General features: G+C 44.4%; 1 protein-coding gene across 2 annotated transcripts in view; it reads right to left on the reverse strand.

Moving 5' to 3' along the window:
• The window catches only part of PDYN (prodynorphin), a 39,732-nt gene that overhangs the window by 9,638 nt on the left and 7,851 nt on the right, over positions 1-22,243 (reverse strand). The window contains exon 1 of one of the 2 annotated variants that reach the window (XM_040330383.1): positions 4,106-4,169. The exons of the other annotated variant lie outside the window; for it this stretch is intronic. The gene's annotated coding sequence lies outside the window, so the exon portion shown is untranslated. Of the gene's footprint in view, positions 1-4,105; positions 4,170-22,243 lie in introns of those variants that run through there. 2 annotated transcript variants of the gene reach the window in all.

Consider the following 22,243-nt stretch of genomic DNA (forward strand, 5'->3'; position numbering starts at 1 on the left):
TTGAGTCAACTATACATTCTGCATCATATCAACGTGTGCTTGATGAGAATTGAACACCATATACTGTATACAAAAGTTGAATTTCAACAAGAAATCGAAAACAGGCTGTGACAAACCCAACCAGGACAGGAGCTTTTGGAGGGGACTAAGGGCTTTCCTTCTACTCACTGAATATGGCCCATAGAGGAGACTGGGGGGGGAAGAGGGACCTGAGAAGAGGAGGATCCGGGCTGCTCTGTGAAAAAACAGCTGCATAGAGCAGGTAAGTATAACATGTTTGTTATTTTTAGAGAATAATAAAACAAGACTTTAAACTTGTACAGGTTAAAAGGGTTGTACAGGTTTGTTTTTTTACTTTCTAAATAGGTTCCTTTAAGCTAGTGCATTGTTGGTTCACTTACATTTTCATTCAATTTCCCTTCTAAATGTTTTTTTTCTTTGTCTGAATTTCTCACTTCCTGTTCCTCCTCAGTAAGCTGTTCTGGATGACTAACCCCCAGCCAGAACGTCTCGGACGATGGGGTCAAGCTTACTGAGGAGGAACAGGAAGTGAGAAATTCAGACAAAGAAAAAAAACATTTAGAAGGAAAATGGAAGGAAAAGGTAAGTGAACCAACAATGCACTAGCTTAAAGGAACCTATTTAGAAAATAAAAAACAAACCCGCAGACTCGGTTGGAGAAGCTGCTCCACTTGGGACAGAGATATTTATCAACAAATCCATGAAGATAAATGAATTCCACTTTTTCAGACTGCTGGTACATTGTATGAGTTTTGTCTTTTGATGACTTTTCTAGTGGACAGATTACACAAGTGAAAGTTGGTTATTCTGAGCCAGATTCACAGAGCAGATACGTCGTATCTGTTGTTCTATCTATGCGACTGGTTCATAGAATCAGTTACGCATAGATATCCATAAGATCCGACAGGTGTAATTGTTTTACACTGTCGGATCTTAGGATGCAATACCGCGGCCGCCGCTGGGGGGAGTTTGCGTCGTAAACCAGCGTCGGGTATGCAAATTAGGAGTTACGGCGATCCACGATGGTTTTTCGCGTTCGCTACGTCGCCGCTAGTCTAGTTTCCCGTCGCAAAGTTAGTCGTTTTTTTTTGGTGCCTTAACTTTACACAGCAATCGTATTGCTGTATAAAGTATGGCCGTCGTTCCCGCGTTGAAATTTAAAAAAATAACGTTGTTTGCGTAAGCCGTCCGGGAATACGGAATTACGCTATGCGCGTCGCCGTTCGAAAAAATTACGTCACTTTGCGCAAAGCACGGCGGGAGTTCGGAAACGGAGCATGCGCGGTAGGTCCGGCGCGGGAGCGCGCCTAATTTAAATGGCACACGCCCATTTGAATTGGCCCGCCTTGCGCCGGCGTAGGTTTTCATCGCAAGTGCTTGGTGAATCAGGCACTTGCGATGAAAAATTGCGGCGGTGTAACGTATCTACAATACGTTACGCCGCCGCTCATCTACGTGAATCTGGCCCTAAGATTTGGACAGCCCTGGGTCTCCATTCTGAGGTGATGAGTTGTTAGTTAGCTTACTGTTTATGTTAGCGGTTGATTAGATGTATTGTTTAAAGTTTGCATTGTTTAGGATAATGTGATCATGATCGTGTGTGGTATGTATTCTCTGAGCTTACAATAAAGGCAGTCCCAGTTTGCATCTAAGCTAGTGTCGTCTAGTTCTTGCAATGCTCAGCTATAATACCTGATTCCTGGTTCCAGAGTGGAGGAAGCTGTATCTTGACAGAGGCACCCAGGATAGGTGCCAGGTTAAGGTGACCAGATTTTTAAAATGGAATCCGGGGACATATTTTTTTTCCTTACTATTAATGGCAACAATCAGCGACTCTCCGCCCGCCTCACAGCCTCTCAAGTCTTACTCTTTGGGCCCCCGGCAACTACTGGGAGGGGAGTGGAGGAAGATCACTCCACCAGGGAAGGCAAGGAGATAGGTAGGTGGCTGGCCAGGATTTGAGCCAAGGCAGAAGAACATGCGAGCGAAGCTGAATGGGCATGCGCCCGAAACTGAAGAAATATTCCCTCTGCTCCGACCAGCACATGATCATCAGAAAGGGGCACAGATAATGGTAAAAATACCCCCCCCCCCTAAGCTAGTAGGTACGAAGTGGGGGTGTGCAATTCAAAAATTTTTATTTTAATTCTGCACTGACTGTCTTTGAAATTGGCCCTGCCCCCTATTAAATCCAATCTGGGGACAAAACCTGGGACAGACTTGGTCCGGGGACAGTGTCCTCAATCAGGGGACTGTCCCCTGAAACTGGGGATGTCTGGTCACCCTATGCCAGGTGGTCCATCACAAAGGCCTTTCAACACAATATTGATCCAAAGCATCATTATTGTAGGGGCAAGCGCAGCGACCCAAGTAGCAATGAGTACATTACTTTGGGAATGATCCAAAGCATACCAGCAAGACCACCATCTCAAATTAGAAGAAATAAAGCAGTATGGACCGGCCTACTCAAAGTCATGATTTGATTCTCATTGAAATTGTGTAGGGGGGGTTTTGAAATAGGCAGTTCAGGAAAGGAACCCCAAAAACATCTTGCAACTGAAGGAATCTTACACAGAGTATTAGTCAAAACTTAGGGGACCAGATTCTCGTAGATCAGCGTATCTACGAGCGGGGCGTAGCGTATGCCATTAACACTACGCCGCCGCAACTTACTGGAGCAAGTGCCGTATTCTCAAAGCACTTGCTCCGTAATTTGCGGCGGCGTGGTGTAAATGGCCCGTCGTATCCCCGCGTAATTCAAAGGGGGCGGCTTGTATTTAAATTAAGCGCGCCCCCGTGCTGAACGAACTGCGCCGGCCTTAAACGTAGCCCAGTGCGCATGCTCCATAGTACGCCGCAAATACATTGGTTTCGACGTGAACGTAATTAACGCACAGCTCTATTCGCGACGAGTTACGTAAACAACGTAAAAACCCGACGCTGTCCCGACAGCCATACTTAACATGGCATACGGCGGACCGACGTAAGGTTACCCCTCATATAGCAGGGGTAACCTTACGCTTACGGAAATGACGTAAACTACGGCGAAGCGGCGCAAAAACTTTTGGGAATCGGCGTAAAAGCCACCTAGCGGCCAGCGTAGTATTGCATTTAGGATCCGACGGTGTAAGTGACTTACACCAGTCGGATCCTAGCCTAATTCTGGTGTATCTTGTTTTGAGAATACAAAACAATGATACGCCGGCGGGATTTTCAAATTACGCCGGTGTATCTGAAGGTACTTCGGCGTAATTCTTTTGAGAATCTGGCCCAGGATATCTATATCTGACACTAGTGGGCAGTAATGCAAGATGTTTGTAAGAAGTCATTTCTGCTAAAGGGTCAATACCAGCTTTTTGATGCCAACGGTCTACTTATTTGTCCATAGTACATCTATTGATATTTGTGTTGAATAAATGATTGATAAGGCTAAGTTTTCTTGTGTTCTTATTCAAGTAGACCACCTTCAATCTTGTTATGTAGCCCTTTAGATACAGGACTTACTTCACTCAGACAGGGCTCAGAAACGAAGAGAGCAGTCTTAAATTACTTTCCTAGTACAATTAGTACAGCATGTACATAATTACAGGTTACTAATGTCATCCTACTTGAAGCAATAGTGAACTATGTCCCCCTGATGGATAATGACCTACTTCCAGTCAACATCAGTGAGTGCTCTTGACTTCCACGGGACTTATACTTGAACTGGCAATAACACGGTGACAGTTATTAGCAGTCAGTGGTTTTTAGTGCGTCTCAAGAACATTGGTGATTGGTGAAAGCAGACGGCGGGCAGAGTAGTAGGTGTATCCGCATAATTATCTAGCGTGTGTAAACAAAACCTATTAAAGTACGCCGCTTATCAAATTAGGGTATGAGAATTAAAAAAGTACTTATTAACCAAACATGAGGGTAATTTTTTTTAACATCAATTACAGCTCATTCATTACAAAATTCCACTCCTAAGTATGAGGTATACTGCTGTACTTCCCCCTCCACCCCCATCTTAAAAGAAATTCTGTTGTCACTATAACATTAAAAAAAAAAAAAAAAAGTCCCTAAAAAAATAATTGCAAAGACTTACTTTTTCTGCTGGCCACACTACCAAATGCTGTCTCTGTTGCTGAGGACTGGTGCCCTTCAAGTCTTCTGGGAAATGTATATTTTTAGGAGTGTTAATCTCCTGTCCCCTGCAGATCCGGGGGGGGGGGGGGGGGGAAACGTGGCAATTGCCTCCCGAGAATGAGGGTGAGTGGGCGGGCAGGCTGCTCTGCGGGTGAAAGAGCGAGCGGCTCCGCAGGTTGAAAAAGCGGGCGTCTCCGCGGGTGGGCCAAGCTGTAAGGCGGCTTGTTTGGTGAGCGGGCGGGCGAGAGAGTGGACGAGCAGCTGGGCGGCTCGTGGGTGATCGGACGGCTGGCCAATCAGAAAGCCGGCGGGCGGGGGAGCAGAGTGATGACATCTCTTACTGCCTGCAGTTCTGCCCTCACTGTGGCTGCAGGCAGCCGCGGGAAGCAGAGAGATGACATCATCTCTCTGCTGCTTGACTCTGGAATACAGCAAGAGACCACCTTAGCAGGAAAGTGACACAGCAAGTGACAATCCGCAGCGTGTGACAGGTGACGTGGCAAGTGACCAGCTGCATCTGGTGGCAGGCGATGGTGGCAAGTGACACACTCGGGGCTCCCACTGATTCTTCATTATGGCGAGTTGAACTATTTCATTTTATATAACAATGTAATAATAGAAATAATGCGCTTCAATAATCCTGACACCATACCAAACATGGTGCCGGGATGATTGAAGCGCCAACACCAGCCATTTCCCTAATAAATTGCCACAAAAAAAAACATTTTCTGGCAGTGCCCCTCCCAAGACTAGACTCTGGATCCGCCCCTGCCTGCAGTGCTCATTGATTCCTCTCGATTTTCCAGGGGGGGTGAATTGCCCCCCCTTGCCCTATGGAGCAGATGCCCATGGCTGGCTGCGTAGAATAATGAGGAAAAAGATGATCCGCACTCCGGTCGTTGCTCTTAAATAATAGACGCATTTATTGACAAGCGCAATAGAAAATGTTGACGCGTTTCAGCCTATAAGGCTTTAGTCATAACCCCATTACAGACGTGAAACTTATGAAATAAATAGTAGCTCTAAGGATCACTGACTCCACCCATTAATTGTCTAAATTGACTGCAAGCTCTATCAGCCGCTAGACAACTCATATCTTTGTTTTGGAAAACCACCACCACTCCACCTCTGACGGTACGGGTCTCCTTGGTCAATAATATCATGCGCATGGAGGAGATGATCGCCTTAGACAATGATACCTTCGATAAAATTTAAGATCCTCTGGCTTCTCTGGATAGACTACTCTACCTCCGATTCCCTGAAAGCGAGGTTAGAATCTTACAGTCAGCCTGGATTTGTCGATTCCGCTATGTGGGTTTATTACATCACGGTCTTTTCCTGTGTATTCCTTACACGAAATTCTACTATGATCAATAACATCTAGTCAAAATCCAGAAAAGTAACCACATGACTTCAGAAAAGGAGTGGGGGTGGGAATTAAAAAATAGTGCCTGTCTCCAGGCTAGTGCATGAGATATGTAAATAACCTGTCACTCACAGCAAGGGGGCGGAACGGACTAAGGTTTTTCTCTGTAAGTCCGTTTTATCTCACTGAACAATAAAAGAGGATTGCTCAGAGCTGGATTAACTCTGTGTGGCAAGACTGGGCACAGATGATAGGAAATCTTATACCCTACATTGTGACATCCACTTTTAAAGAAATTACAGCTTTAATAAAGAAAGTTCAGGGGGAAAAAAAAATAGCATAATAACTTAATTCATCTGTCATTTATCTTGCCATGGTAAGAACCAGAAAAAGAGCTATCAAACTAGTTGCTATATATACACATACTGGACCTGAGCGTATGTGTCCGGCCGGCTTAGCGTATCTTAGATACATTACGCCGCTGTAACTTTGAGCGCAAGTTCTGTATTCAAAAAGAACTTGCGCCCTTATTTACGGCGGCGTAACGTATGTGTTGCGGCGTAAGGCCGCGTAATTCAAATGGGGATGTTGGGTGCGTGTTTTATTTAAATTCGGCTTGACCCCGCGTATTTTACGTTTTTTTTTAACAGCGCATGCGCCGTTCGTGAAAACATCCCAGTGCGCATGCTCGAAAATCCGCCGCAAAACGTCATTGCTTTGGACGTGAACGTAAATTACGTCCAGCTGTATTCGCAAACGACTTACGCGAACGACTTAAAAAATTCAAAACTCGGCGCGGGAACGACGGCCATACTTAACATAGGATACGCCGCACATACCCCTCATATAGCAGGGATAACTGTACGGCGAAAAAAGCCGAACGCAAACGAAGTAAAAAAAAAAAAGCGCTGGGCGGTCGTTCGTTTCTGAATCGACGTAATAAAAATTTGCATATTCCTCGCGTAAACAAACTGAAGCGCCACCTAGCGGCCAGCGTAAATATGCAGCCTAAGATCCGAAGGTGTAAGACACTTACACCTGTCGGATCTTAGGGATATCTATACGTAACTGATTCTATGAATCAGTCGCATAGATAAGACCAAGCGCACTCAGAGATACGACCGTGTATCAGGAGATACGCTGTCGTATCTCTTTCTGAATCCGGCCCAGGAGCTCTTTTGGCAACTACAGGAAAAAAAAAAAAAAAAACACAATCGCCGGAACTACTTTTTTGTTCTGCCTATGCGCTCGCTAGAGACATTGAGAACTCGTGTCATCAATGTAGCTGAAGACAAAGCAGGTCAGAAGACAAGGCCAGGTTGTCATGCCAATATACAGAGCTTGCTCTGTACCATCAACACACAATGTGTTATAATAAATCTCCATGGAGACAGTCAATGTTAAAGAATGAGTCATTATCATTGGATTCATTGGCAATTGCATAAAATAAAATAAATAAAAATACTTTACTCTTGTGGGTTAGGGTGTCTTAGTACCCACACTGTCATTATAATCGATGGAAGCATGAAATTCAGCCTCCTGAAGAACAATGTAGCTCTGCAGAACATCATGGAAGCAATAGAAGCCATGGTGGACCATTAGGTCCATTGGTCTGTAGCACATCGGTCTAGTCTCCCATGTCCAGGTCTTTTTTGAGGAACATGAAAAATGTATGAAAAGAGCAGAAACTAACTCAGAGAAAATCCTGAAGTTTCCTACCGCATCCCAAAAGAGAATATGTGCATGTGGAATGCATCAGGGATTTTTTTTGGGGAGAAAAATAGATCAGGAATTGGAAAATGAAAATATCAAAGATATAAAAAAAAAGTACAAAATGTTATTCCATATAGAAAATTACATATTAAGGGTTAAAAAGCATGAATTGGAACAGAATTCATAGAAATAACCCTGCTTCTAATTGCCAACACAATCAACTTCTGGACAAAGTCAAGGAGGAGTTGTGACTACAATGGAACCGACATGTTTCGGAAACACCAAAAAAAGAGGGGAATTCTTCTGTTTCTGGTGTATATATTTCCTTCTTCTAGGATTTAAAGTAAGAGCATGCTGATGTATTTATGTTCAATGTTCCTTTAAGACATAATAGTACACGCCACCATTACAGATAGCTAGAGGGGATTCTCAAATCTGTGGTTCACCAAGTTTCCAATGGAAGTTGTATGGTAGGTTGCGGATTGAAGATCATATTCCTCAACCTTCGTTGTGTATCACACCCAAATATATTGTATCCCATTGCTGAGGGGAGTCAAGAGGGCATGGGTAAGCTGCGGTGGCTCAACGCAATTGGCACTGCGCTGACAAGCCATTCACCTCTGCAGCTAGGGGTTCGGATCCCGGTCTCGGCTACATGTGAATTTAGTTTGGTGGTCTCAGCCCGGCTCCCGGTGGGTGTGCTATGCGAGGTAAGCCTGCGCTTAGTATGCCCACCCCCCTCCCACAAAAACCACCACACTTACACGCACTTGAAATTGGGTTAACATGCACGCACTTTGACCACGCGGTCTCTAAAAAAGAGAGGCGAAGGACTAACGGGGCTGGTTGAGCGGGCTAGATCCTCTCACTCCCTTATAGGGAGTCCCTCTGCCCCGTTGGGCTTCAAAGCGGAGCAGGTAGGGCGGGCTGTGTGGGAGGACCCCCTCACACACCCGCCATTGCCACCCGGGGCATGGAGAAAGGTGGCAGATTGCCTCTGGGGGAGGCCTGCCTACTCCCAACTCCTGCAGTCCGGCTCCTCTCTCGAGTACACGCACAAAAATACACTTTAAAAGAAAAAAAAAAAAAAAGAGGGCATGGGTCCAATCATCTGGCTGTGGCAGCAGACCAAGGCTCACAGGGGTCATCGGAGGAAGAGGGGAGGCACAGATCTGCAATGCTTCTTCACGCAACTGGTGAAGATGAACATGGCTTTTTGAGGAAAATGTGCTTTAAATCCATTTGGAAAACAAAATGTCCCGGGACTTGGTAGCATTCAGTGCCATTTTCAGATTGTGTCTTCCTTCAGTGGCTTATCCTGTTGCTCTTAGACGTGTGCCAGCATTTGCTAGTGGACATATTAAATACGTGATATATGTGTACTCCAATATTTTAAGACAATTAAAAATTCTAAAGTTAGGACTGCAGTACACCGGGGTGCCGAGAAATGGCCCTGCATTTAATGCATATATTTGGAAACTAAACCCCTTGATTGTAACAAACTCTTACAGGAAAATTTGGTTTGTTTCAGGCTGGTTGGTAAGTCAGCTGGGGGTTTTTCTTTGTTGTTTTTTGACATGTGTCGCCCTTCCCTGTGTGCCTTGCTGCAAAGGTCAGTTATAGGTTGGGGTGGTTACCATTGGTTGATACTGTTGGTTAATTAGTGAGGGAATGCACTGGATACCTTTGCTGCCATTGTGCTATTGCTGGGTGGGTAGTGTATCCCTATACTTCGTAAGGAGGGGTGGGCTCCATCCAGGCATACCTGCCCACAATTTTCTTACTATTACCGTATATACTCAAATATAAGCCGACCCGAATATAAGTCGAGGCACCTAATTTTACCACAAAAAACTGGGAAAACGTATTGACTCGAGTATAAGTAGGGTAGGGTGTCCATGTGCATGCCTCACTGTGTCCATGAGCATGCCTCATGTGTCCATGCCTCACTGTGCCCATGACTAGACAGACGTTTAACATGGGAGTATATGGAATGGGTGTCTGGCTTAAAAAAAAAAATAAAATCGGTGCTCCCCAGGCGTAGATCTCCCAGACAACAAACTTTGCACACTTATAGAGGAGAAATAGGGCTACAGGTGTGCTAAGTTTCGGGTCCAGGGTAACAACGACCGGCCAGTACCGGGTCCCCAAACTCACAGGAGAAATTACCGTTTAACATGGGAGTCTATGGAAGGGGTGCCCAGCTTTGAAAATTCGGTGCTTCCCGGCCGTAGGTCCCCCGCACAACAAACTTGTAGAGGAAGAGTGTGCCAAGTTTGGGGTCCAGGGGACCTACGGTCGGCCGGTACTGTGTCTCCAAAGTTCGGGAGATCAGGAGCAAAAAGGTGACTCGAGTATAAGCTGAGGGGGGGGTATTTTCTGCACAAAAAAATTTGCTGAAAAACTTGGCTTATACTCGAGTATATACAGAATATGTGCTGCAACTTTGGAGACTCAAAATGTATAGAGTTAGGACTGCTGTACACTGGGATTTGGACCAGTGCACAAAGCAAGGTCCATAAAGACACGGATGAGCGAGTTTGGGGGGGGGGGGAACTTGACTGACCTGTACAGAGTCCTGACCTCAACCCCATAGAACATCTTTGGGATGAATGAGTGGAGACTGAAGCCTCGTACACACGGTACGATTATTGGAAGGGGATTGTCTGTTGACAGGCTGTTGTCCTAAATTCTTACCGTTAGTACGCTCCTTTTGACAATTGTTGTACAATTTTCGACCAACAAATGTTGGATGACAGGCTAGTAAATTTTCGGCGGACATCGGCTCCACGTCTGATTTTTGTGTGGTCAGTACACAAATTTGTCACACAAAAGTCGAAAGTACAAATACGCATGCTCAAAAGCAATGTTTACCAAACACGAAAATTAGCAGAAGGGGCCCAAACAGTGGCGCTAAAGAGCTGAAATTCCTCGTAGCACGTCACTCTGTTTGTGTTTGTGGCGCGACAATTGTGTAACGTTAGTATGCAAGACAAGATCCTGGCACACACCCTTTTGACAAAAACCAGACGCTCTCGGTTGGCCAACAATCGTACCGTGTGTACGAAGCTTGAGAGCCAGGCCTTCTCATCGAACATCAGTGCCTGACCTCACAAATGCTCTTCTGGAAGAAGGGAAAAACATTCCTATAGACCAGTGGTCTCCAAACTTTTCAAACAAAGGGCCACTTTATTGTCCTTTAGACTTTAGGAGGGCCGGATTGTGGCCAGCGGGGCCAGAAAATGTCACCGGCCAAACATCAGTGAGAATAAATATGGCCTCAGGGTTGGTGGTCAATAGGAGGAGTATTCCCTCTATTAGTAGTAGTATGCCATCATTGGTATCCTTGGAAGATATAGTGCCCTATTGTTGGGGTCAGTGGGAGGAATTGTGCCTCAAGGGCCGCATAAAGGCTAGTAAAGGGCCACATCTGGCCCTCAGGCCACAGTTTGGAGACCCCTGCTATAGACACACTCCTAAACCTTGTGGACGGCCTCCCCAGAAGAGTTGAAGCTGTTATAGCTGCAAAGGGTGGACCAATATTGAACCCTCCAGACTAATGCCCCGTACACACAGGAAAATAGCAAGGAGAGGTTTTGGCTGGGAATCCCAGTCCGTGTGTATGCTCCCTCGCAGTTTTTCCGACGGGAAAACTGCCAAACCCGCCTGACAAAAAAAAATTTAAAAAGAGAACCAGCTCTCTTTTTCCTGACAGGATTCCCGACTGACTTTTTCCCGCCATAAAAAAACCTGGCCGTGTGTAGCAGAAACCGGACATTTTTGGCAGTTTTCCTGCGGGGAAAAGCTCCGATGGAGCATAAACACGGTCAGGATTCCCGAGGAAAAGCTCTCATCAGAGTTTTCCCGATCGTCTGTACGGGGGAAAAGTAGAGAGCAGGTTCCCCTCGGGATTTGCGACGGACCTTTTCCCATTGGGAATCCCAGTCGTGTGTACTAGGCATAAGACTGGGATGCCATTAAAGTTCATGCGCAAAAAAAGGCAGGCGTCTCAATACTTTGGGTAATATAGTGTAGATTGGTTCCACTTGTCAAGGTGGGTTCTCACGTGCCCTGAGCTTTTAAGATAAGGAAAGGGACAAAAAAACAAAACAAAACAATCATACACAAATTTAACAAATGTAATGCAATACTCCTAACAGTATTTTGTAAGGAGTAATTGATTATTCTAGTTGGCCTTGGAAATAATTTTGAAGTTGGAATTTTTTTTTTTAATGGTACATGATCATTTTCAGTCTTTGCCTTATATTGATTATTACCAAGTTATTATGCAGTCGGAAGTGAGTTTCTATCCATTTGTCACAGCTGTATTGAAGCAGGAGGTGATAGACTAAAGTCATCATCATTCCCCAGTCCTTCTGTATTGTCCATGGCCCAGAAGCGGCCATTTATCCCAGTAAATAAACACAAAGTGGCCTAGCCGCACGCGTCTTTGAGCGATAAAATGCAATAAAACAGGCATGTAAGAATCAGGTGGCCATTAATGGTGACTAAACCATTAAGTGCATTGACAGGAAGTAGTTGGTTGATTACGATTTGTTAAAATTAACAGAAAAAGAGGTTATAGAAGAGGAATCTGTTGTAGAAAAAAAGCTAAAACAATAAAAAAATCATCTTTAGACAGAAGCTGCCCACAGATGGAGTGATAGGTGGCAAAATATCTGCAAACTGCTACAGTCTACATCACAGGTGTCAAACACAAGGCCCGTGGGCCCGAATCTGGACCTCCGGGCCATTTCATGTGGCCCTCGGACCTCTCCTGCAGCTGCAGGAGAGCTCCAGCCCTCCTCTGGTCCTCCTCCAGACCCTTACTTTCTGCTTTCAAGCAATGCATCCAGCTTCTTCCCAGCAGCAGCATCATAAGTTAAGGGGGGGTGCACTGTGATGTAAGGGAGAGTGGGGGACTCATCTTCTGATGGTGGGGTGGCTCTTGACATCTAATGCAGGGGGAGGGGATCTGCTGGACATCTAATCTTACAGATACAACCGGCCCTTTTGAGGGCCATCATAATGCTGACCCCTGGTCTACATGGTGACTGGTACATGTGAAGTATGCATCCTTCCTTCCCTTTAAGCCAGGTGTGCCCAACCAGTCACCCGGGGGCCACATGTGGCCCGCGGTGCCCTCTGATGTGGCCCACAACCCTCTGCACTGGGATGGAATAAAATACTGTTATTAAATTTACATTTTTATTACTAAAATCACATGTATATCTGGGCATATCTGTTCTGCGGTGGTTACTGGGCTGCTTTCAAGCTGATCCACAGGTACAGAGAAGAGCACCTGTGGGTTACCTGCACTGAGCCATAGACTTCTATTACCTGCAAGTTTGGTGTTCTGAGAGTAGAGTGGGTTCTATTGAGCTGCTTGGGCTGCCATCCACCCACTCCACTCATTGTGGCCCACGATCAGTTACCAAGTCGCTTAAGTGGCCCTTGCTCTTCAAAAGGTTGAGAACCCCTGCTTTAAGCACTGGCCCAAGAGAAATTTGGAACAAGTGGTAAATCTCTGCTTATAAGTTTTAAACTAAGGCACCCATAAATGAAAACTTGACTCTTGGCCTTAAAGAAAACCTGTCGGAATAAAAAAAAAATATAATGCCCCGTACACACGGTCGGCATTTCCGAACATGAAAAGTCCGATGTGAGCTTTTAGAAATATCCATTATCTCTATGCAATACCCAGAAAAAACAAAATGTTGTCATAAATTTCTCCTAAAGAAAAGGACAATTAAAAGCAAAATGGAAGGATGAGGTAAGTGAAGGAGGACTGCACTAAGGTAAAGGAAGCTATTTAGGAAAAAAAAAATTGTACCTTTACAACCCCTTTAACCTCTGCCTACCTACGCGCAGCATGTCTTTGCATCTGCATAAAATCTGACCAGCACACTGCCATCTGGAATAGCTGTAATTTACCAATCCCAGGAGGAAGGGAGCCAAACCTAGGCAGCAAGAAAAAAAAAAAAAAAGGTACAAAATATATATATTAAAAAAAAAACATTTGTAAGAGAGAGGGGAAACCAGAACAAGAACATGTTACTGAGAGGAGTTAAGTTCCTCTATAATATGTTATAGTAAGAAAATATTAAAATGATAAGAGTTAGGCTTTAAATGAATGAGTTATCTACTCCTTAATTTAATTTTATCCAGCAAATGAACCATCTACTGCAAGAAGAGGAAAAATGGTCAACTGCAAATGATGATCAGGTAATTTATCCTGACAGACCATTTCCTATAATTACCTTCTGTGACGTTTTATATGGCTTTATAGCCTTTTTTTTTTTTGTGAAAAGGAAATGGGATGGAAAAATAAAAGGAAAGCCTTATGAGGTCAGGGTCATCGTAGGGATAAGACCTTGGCTGTCTAATCTTTGGCTCTGGCCTTTTATTGCCCAGTAAAAAAAAAACCTGATCATTATAGACCTAAATCTGCATCAGGCGATAAGGTGATGACAGCACCTACATAATAATGCAAATAGACCATGACGTCTAAGGTTGTCTCTGTGTGCGTTAAAGAGTAGAGATGAGCTTCGAGTTCGAGTCAAACTCATGTTCGACTCGAACATTGCCTGTTTGCCGAACAGCGAACAATTTGGGGTGTTCGCGGCAAATTCGAAAAGCCGCAGAACACCCTGGAAAAGTCTATGGGTGAAATCTAAAGTGCTTATTTTTAAAAGCTCATGTGCAAGTTATTGTCGTAAAAAAGTGTTTGGGGACCTGGGTCCTGCCCCAGGGGACATGTATCAATGCAAAACAAGTTTTAAAAAAAACTTCAGTTTTTTCGGGAGCAGTGATTTTAATAATGCTTAAAGTGAAACAATAAAAGTTAAATATTCCTTAAAATTTCGTACCTAGGGGGGTGTATAGTATGCCTGTAAAACATCGCTTGTTTCCCGTGCTTAGAACTGTCCCTGCACAAAGTGTCATTTCTGAAGGATAAAAGGTCATTTAAAATCACTGCTCCTGAAAAAACTGCAGTTTTTAAAACTTTTTTTTGCATTGATGCATGTCCCCAGGACCCGGTCCCCAAACACTGTTTAGGACAATAAACTTGCATATTAGCCTTTAAAATTAGCACTTTAGATTTCAAACGTTCGAGTCCCATAGACTTTATTGGGGTTCTAAAGTTCACACAAACTTTTGTTCTGTTCGCAGGTTCTGGTGCGAACCGAACAGGGGGGGGGGGGGGTGCTCAGGGTGGTGTTTGCATCCCCTCTTCACCCTATTTTAGTACAAGCCATGTTCTTCTGATACGCTCCTACATGTACAAGTTGGAGGAACTTCAGACCAGGCATGTATGAATTCGATAACTTTTACTTCTTGCAAATTTCAGAATTGATATGACACTCTCACAGTTTCCCCCATACACATATCCTATCATCCTATCTCAGACTGCCCAAGTCATAGATTCAAGGTAAGAAAAGTCCTTTCTTAGGAGTTTATATCCGACATCCGGTACCCCGAATGGGTACCCCAAGGGAGGCCACGTGCCCTTGTACAGCTTCACATAGGGCAGCATTCCTCCTCATTCCCATTTGGAAGGGGAGACGACTTATATTTATAGCCCTCCACAAAAGGGGCAGAGCTATGAACACCCGGAATTGAGCAGACTTAAAGGGTCACTAAAGGAAAAACATTTTTTAGCTGAAATGACTGTTTACAGGGTATAGAGACATAATAGTTAACTGATTCCTTTAAAAAATGATTAAAAATAGATAAAAACCAATCATATAATGTATCTGCAGTTTAGTTTAGTTGTTGCTGTTGTTTGCTGGTTCTCTGATGTACAGAGAGCCAATAGAGGAGAGTGATACTTTGTCTAAAACTCCTCAGCACCAATCCAGTTTCGTTTTACACACAGTAATCACACCTCCTTGATTAGTCACCACAGTGAGAAATCTCACAGTATTGTGGTGATCAGGAAACAGACAACCAGGAAGTGTCCAGAACAGAGAGGATTTACAGCAACATCAAAGCAAAAACGAACAATGAGGACATGAAACCAGGACTGCAGTAAGGTAAAGGAAGCTATTTAGCTAAAAAAAAAAATTCCTTTAGTGACCCTTTAACCCTTAACTCCCTGGGCAGCCTATTACACAAAAACTTGCTAACAAAGACCTAAGAGCCGGTTCACACTGGGGCGGCACGACTTCGGGGGCGACTCGGCAAGGTGTCCTGAAGACGACTTCAGAGGCGATTTGCAAAATGATTTCTGTATAGAAGTCAATGCAAGTCGCCCCGAGTCGCCCCCAAAGTCGTACAAGAACCTTTTTCTAAGTCGCTCTGCGTCGTTCCTATTAGAACGGTTCTATTGAATAGAATGGGACGCGACTTGTCGGGCGGCTGAGTCGCCTGACGAGTCACCCCAGTGTGAACCGGCTCTAATACAACACAGTGCAAAACAGTAACATGGGGCAGTTTACACCCCAATGGTAGGCACCTGCCTTCAAATGCTGGCCAGAATGCCACCCTTCCATACAGCTAAAAAAATAATAATAATAAATTAGCATCATGCTCCTGGCTATACCAAGTGTTGTTGGCCCTGAAACCATGAAGGTACCATTACATGAAAAGTAACTTAGCTACAACTCAAGGAACCCCCTAGCAAACTCTGGAGGAACCCTAGAGCCCCACAAAACCCTGGCTGAAAATAGCTGATGTAAGATGTCAAATATCCTTCCATTTTCTACGTGGAATCAAGCCCATGGAGCGCCTGTTTCTAGGTGAGAACATTAGATGCTGGTGGCTTTATGACTTGTTTGAGAATGGTAACTATCACAATATGTGTTGTTCTTGGTGAGACACCTGGCCACCATAAAGCGCCATTTTAAAATCGACAGACCATAAAATGCGAGATCCGAAGCGTCCATAGCATAAAGGTCATCCGTTTCTGGCTGATAAGAGATCAGAGATAGCTTTACCCCGACAGAAACCCCATTGTCTCTTATTCTTTCCTCCACAGTTTTGGTGTCTGTGCGCAACTCTTTGTTCGCCATTCTCAATTCTCGTATTTTTTCTTTTTTTGTATTCTGTTAGCTCATTATTCATGTTTTATGTGACTGATTGAAGATTCAGGTCATTAAGTCTCCCCCTCCTGGGAATTGTAATGGGGTGAAAAATTGCTTTAAATGAAGTTAATAACTCGCATCTCCCTGTCCTCTCAGACACGATGCCATAAACGTCATTACAAGGGATCGGCGGGGTGAGGAGTCAGTTTGTAGCGCAAAAAAAAAAAAAATCAAATCTGATGCGTCATATGTGCCAATACATTTCATTTAGATATATGCCTCACTTACAGTATATTTTTTCATACATATATATTTCTTTTTTTCATTTCAACTGTCAAGTGAGCATCTAAAAAAAAAAACTGCATTCACTTCTTATCTTCTGAGTGGTGCAACATACAGGCCCGGATTCAGATAGGAGATACGACGGCGTATCTCCTGATACGCCGTCGTATCTCTGAGTGCGCTCGTTCGTATCTATGCCCCTGATTCATAGAATCAGTTACTCATAGATTTCCCTAAGATCCGACTGGTGTAAGTGTCTTCTCTTAGGCTGCATATTTACGCTGGCCGCTAGGTGGCGCTTCCGTATAGTTACGTGAAAAATATGGTAATTAGGTAGATACGCCGATTCAGAAACCAACGTCCGCCCGGCGCATTTTTTTTACGTCGTTTGCGTTAGGCTTTTTCCGGCGTAAAGTTACCCCTGCTATATGAGGGGTATATGCGGCGTATCCTATGTTAAGTATGGCCGTCGTTCCCGCGTCAAATTTTGTAAATTTTACGTCGTTTGCGCAAGTCGTTTGCGAATAGGGCTTTGTGGAAGTTATGTTCACGTCGATACCAATGAGGCTTTGCGGCGTAATTTCGAGCATGCGCACTGGGATTTTTTCACGAACGGCGCATGCGCTGTTCACAAAAAACGTCAAATATGCGGGGTCAAGTGAAATTTAAATAAAACACGCCCACAACATCCCCATTTGAATTAGGCGGGCTTACGCCGCCACACATACGTTACGCCGCCGTAACTAAGGGCGCAAGTTCTTTCTTCATACGGAACTTGCGCCCAAATTTACGGCGGAGTAATGTATCTGAGATACGTTACGCCCACAGAAAGATGTGCTCATCTTTCTGAATCCGGGCCACAGATTCTGCAGATGCTAGGGCTACTTTTACACAAAAAAAATGGATATCCTTAACCGCCTTGCTTTAAAGAGAACCAGTCCCGATTGGGCTTTTGCAAGCATCTCAATCTACAGATTTATATGAATTAAACGTGCAAACGTTCTTGGGACAGATTGGTGTCTGGTTCCTTATTTCTCTTTTTATAAGCCTGACAATTGACATTGTGCTAGTGACTAGTCCGTTAACGAGGGCCGCCATCAGGGGGGGGGGGGGGGGCAGGCATTATACCTGTAAGGGGCCCGGCTGACCCCCCTCCCGTTTTTCTTTTTTGCACTTCACCTGTAAGGGGCCCGATGGTCCCCAGGGCCCCTTACAGACCTGCTTATGATCTCGCATCAGGAGAGAGGAGAGAACAGATTACACTTGTTTTTTTTCTGTCAGCTTAGCCCCCCCCCCCCCCCCCCGTTCTCTGCTCCAGGGGGGCCCTGCCTAAAGCTGTGTAAGGGGCCCCATTTTTAATGGCTGCCCTGCTGTTAACTTTTCAACCTCAAACACTGCACATTGGATGTATGAGATCAGTTAACGGGGGGGGGGGGGGGGGGGAATTCTGTCAGGCTTTAGGTTGACCTTTGGTCCCTGAAACTCAATCAAGCTAAAGTGTCAGGACTATTTAAAATATAGTTAATAAAGGGGGGCACATATGGAGATTTAAAGTGGTTGTAAAAAAAAACAACCTGCAAGACAAGGGCATAATGAGCTAGTATGCATAACATACTAGCTCATTATGAAATACTTACCTTAGATCGAAGCCCTCGCAGCCGTCCTCGTCTCCCCCTCCGACCGGCATTATCTCTCCCGGGGGCTTACTACCGGGTATCGCGGCTTCCGGTGCTGTGTCTGGCGTCACTCCCAGGCACGTGCGCGGGAGCCGCCGGTAACGGCACGCTGACTGAAGCAACGACAGATAGGTGCCATTGCTTCAGTTTGCCCCAGTGCGAATGTGCCGATGACATTGGCACATGCAGGGGACAGGGGATATCTCCTAAACCGTGCAGATTTACACACACACACACACACAGTATCTCACAAAAGTAAGTACACCCCTCACATTTTTGTAAATCTTTTCTTCTCTCTTTTCATGTGACAACACTGAAGAAATTACACTTTGCTACAATGTTGTGTAGTGAGTGTACAGCTTGTATAACAGTGTACATTTCCTGTCCCCTCAAAATAACTCAACACACAGACATTAATGTCTAAACCGCTGGCAACAAAAGTGAGTACACCCCTAAGTGAAAATGTCCAAATTGGACCCAGTGTCAATATTTTGTGTGGCCGCCATTATTTTTCAGCACTGCCTTAACCCTCTTGTGCATGGAGTTCACCAGAGCTTCACAGGTTGCCACTGGAGTCCTCTTCCCCTCCTCCATGACGACATCACAGAGCTGGTGGATGTTGGAGACCTTGCGCTCCTCCACCTTCCATTTCAGGATGTCACAGATGCCCAATAGAGTTTAGGTCTGGAGACATGCTTGGCCAGTCCATCACCTTTACCCTCAGCTTCTTTAGTAAGGCAGAGGCCATCTTGGAGGTGTGTTTGGGGTTGTTATCATGTTGGAATACTGCCCTGCGGTCCAGTCTCCAAAGGGAGGGGATCATGCTCTTCTTCAGTATGTCACAGTACATGTTGCCATTCATGGTTCCCTCAATAATCTGTAGCTCCCCAGTACCAGCAGCACTCATGCAGCCCCAGACCATGACACTCACACCAGAGCAGAGCTTATTACTAATGTTCAGATAAAGGAACACCTGGGTAGCAGTGATCATAACATGATTTCATTTAATGTTAACTATAAGCAAGAAATACATACAGGAAATATTAAAACACTAAATTTTAAGAGAGCAAATTTTCCAAGGATGAGGGCTGCTCTCCAGGACTTGGACTGGGAGGGACTATTGGCACAGATGAACACAGAACAGAAATGGGAATTCTTCAAAAAGACTGTGTGGAACCTCACTGCAAAGTATGTTCCCATGGGCAATAAGTTTAAAAGGCTAAAAATAAAACCTATGTGGCTCACGGTCAAAGTTAAAAAAGCTATAAACAATAAGAAAGTAGCTTTTAAAAAATATAAAAATGAAGGAACACTAGTGTTGTTTAAATGTTACAAAGAATATAACAGGATATGCAAAAAGGAAATCAAGGATGCAAAAATTCAAAACGAACGACAGATTGCAAAAGATAGTAGGACAAACCCCAAAAAATTATTTAAATATATTAATAGTAAAAAGGTGAAGTCTGAGCATGTAGGCCCCTTACAAAATAATCTAGAGTGGGTGACTGGGGACAAAGAGAAGGCAAATTTACTAAATGTTTTCTTCAGCTCTGTGTATACAATGGAGCATGGGGGAGCTCATGTCCAAAATGGGGGTGGGAGTGACACAGCCCCAAATCCACAATGGCTCAAAAGTGATATGGTCCAGAAATATTTAGACAGAATAAAGGTGGATAAAGCACCTGGACCTGATGGCATCCACCCACGGATCCTAGGTGAGTTGAGCTCTGTCATTTCAAAGCCACCGTATCTAATATTTTGGGACTCATTAAAGACAGGAATAGTACCACTGGATTGGCGCAGGGCCAATGTGGTGCCCATATTTAAAAAGGGAACAAAGTCTTTACCAAGTAACTATAGACCTGTTAGTCTAACTTCTATAGTTGGGAAGATACTGGAACGTTTAATAAAAGACCACATGGATGAGTTCTTGCTGGAAAAAAACTATTTAAGCAGCAGACAACATGGATTCATGAAAGACAGAAGTTGTCAGACAAACCTGATTTCCTTTTATGAAGAGGTAAGTAAAACCCTGGACAGAGGCGTGGCTGTGGACGTGATATATTTGGATTTTGCAAAAGCGTTCGATACAGTTCCGCACACACGGCTCATGTGTAAGGTAAGGTCTACAGGATTGGATATATCAGTTTGTAAATGGATAGAAAATTGGCTGAAAGACAGAATTCAGAGAGTCGTGGTTAATGATTCTTACTCTGAATGGTCCAAGGTTATCAGTGGTTTACCCCAAGGTTCAGTGCTGGGACCCTTACTTTTCAATATATTTATAAATGATATTGGGTCTGAGATCAAAAGTAACATTTCTGTCTTTGCAGATGACACCAAGCTATGCAGTGGAATAACGTCCTTGCAGGATGTCTCCAATTTACAAGCCGACCTCAATGCTCTGTCTAATTGGGCGACTAAGTGGCAGATGAGGTTTAATGTAGATAAATGTAAAGTTATGCACTTGGGGGCTAAGAATATGCATGCATCATACATACTAGGGGGAGTACAACTGGGGGGGTCTGTAGTGGAGAAGGATCTGGGGGTTTTAGTTGATCATAAGCTCAATAATGGCATGCAATGCCAAGCTGCGGTTTCCAAAGCGAGCAGAGTCCTTTCTTGTATAAGAGAGGTATGGACTCCAGAGACAGAGATATAATTTTGCCCCTGTACAAATCATTAGTAAGACCTCATCTGGAATATGCAGTTCAGTTTTGGGCACCAGTTCTCAAAAAGGATATCGGAGAACTGGAGAAAGTGCAGAGAAGAGCAACCAAACTGATAAGAGGCATGGAGGAGCTCAGCTATGAGGAAAGATTAGAGGAACTAAATTTATTCACTCTTGAGAAGAGGAGAATAAGGGGGGATATGATCAACATGTACAAATATATAAGAGGTCCATACAGTGTACTTGGTGTTGAGTTATTCACTTTACGGTCATCACTGAGGACAAGGGGGCACTCTTTACGTCTAGAGGAAAAGAGATTTCACCTCCAAATACGGAAAGGTTTTTTCACAGTATGAGCTGTGAAAATGTGGAACAGACTCCCTCCAGAGGTGGTTCTGGCCCAGCTCAGTAGATTGCTTTAAGAAAGGTCTGGATTCTTTCCTAAATGTACAGAATATAACTGAGTACTAAGATTTGTAGGTATAGTTGATCCGGGGTAAATCCGATTGCCTCTCGGGGGATCAGGAAGGAATTTTTTCCCCTGCTGTAGCAAATTGGATCATGCTCCGCTGGGGTTTTTTGCCTTCCTCTGAATCAACTGTGGGTATGGAGTTGGGTGTATAGGATTTTACTGTGTTTTTTTTATTTTGTTTTTTGTGGTTGAACTGGATGGACTTGTGTCTTTTTTCAACCTGACTAACTATGTAACTATGTAACCACCATGCGTGACTGTAGGCAAGACACACTTGTCTTTGTACTCCTCACCTGGTTGTCGCTACACACGTCTGACACCAAATAAGTTTATCTTGGTCTCATCAGACCACAGGACATGGTTCCAGTAATTCACGTCCTTAGTCTGCTTGTTTTCAGGCTTTCTTGTGCATCATCTTTAGAAGAGGCTTCCTTCTGGGACGACAGCCATGCAGACCAATTTGATGTAGTGTGCAGCGTATGGTCTGAGCACTGACAGGCTGACCCCCACCCCTTCAACCTCTGCAGCAATACTGGCAGCACTCATACGTCTATTTCCCAAAGACAACCTCTGGATATGATGCTGAGCACGTGCACTCAACTCCTTTGGTCGGCCATGGCGAGGCCTGTTCTGAGTGGAACCCGTCCTGTTTGGACACCGTGCTGCAGCTCAGTTTCAGGGTCTTGGCAATCTTCTTATATCCTTGGCCATCTTTATGTAGAGCAACAATTCTTTTTTTCAGATCCTCTTCTTCTTTGTCATGAGGTGCCATGTTGAACATCCAGTGACCAGTATGAGAGAGTGAGAGCGATAACACCAACGAGACCTTGCAACACTAACGAGTCACATGACACCGGGGAGGGAAAATGGCTACACAAACTCACTTTTGTT

The sequence above is a fragment of the Rana temporaria genome, chromosome 12 (assembly GCF_905171775.1).
Source record: "Rana temporaria chromosome 12, aRanTem1.1, whole genome shotgun sequence".
NCBI classification, from domain to species: Eukaryota; Metazoa; Chordata; class Amphibia; order Anura; family Ranidae; genus Rana; species Rana temporaria.